The following is a 589-nucleotide window of genomic DNA, read 5'->3' as shown; positions in this document are numbered from 1 at the left end:
GCAGCATTCACAACAGGGGTCATCAAAAGAGATAGAGTGAGAATCATATACATCACTGACTGTAAATGCTACATGCTCATGATTTACCTCCTCCTAATCATTTGAACTTGGAGCATCCAGAAGAGTGATCACTTTCTCTTGGGTCTCTCCATATTTCCTTTCAAGTTCATCCCAAATATCCTTTGCACTTTGCACTTATACATGCCAAAATCTCAAGCAAAAATATTAGACTCTAAAGCACGGTATAATATATCCATGGCATTAATCATGTTAAAATCATTTTTATTTATTTGTACACATCTTCCTTTAGCAGTCACAATCCAGACCCTCCAGTCCATAAATTTTAAAAATATGGTCATTCTAATTTTCCAGGTGGTGTAATCAGCACCACAAAATAATGGAGGACTAATAGGTAACTGTCCCTCTCCGAATGAGGATACACCAATATGAGCCATCTCGATCCTTTAGTAAAAATATTTAAGTCAATGCCACAAGGCTCTGATACCAATTGTTGACTTTAATGTATTCCCAATAGGGGGGGTGAATTGGGCATTTAAAAATCACTTCCTAGGTTAAACTAGACCAGCAA

Source organism: Malania oleifera, chromosome 7, assembly GCF_029873635.1.
Source record: "Malania oleifera isolate guangnan ecotype guangnan chromosome 7, ASM2987363v1, whole genome shotgun sequence".
Taxonomy (NCBI): Eukaryota; Viridiplantae; Streptophyta; class Magnoliopsida; order Santalales; family Ximeniaceae; genus Malania; species Malania oleifera.
Note: the sequence above shows the minus strand (reverse complement) of the source record.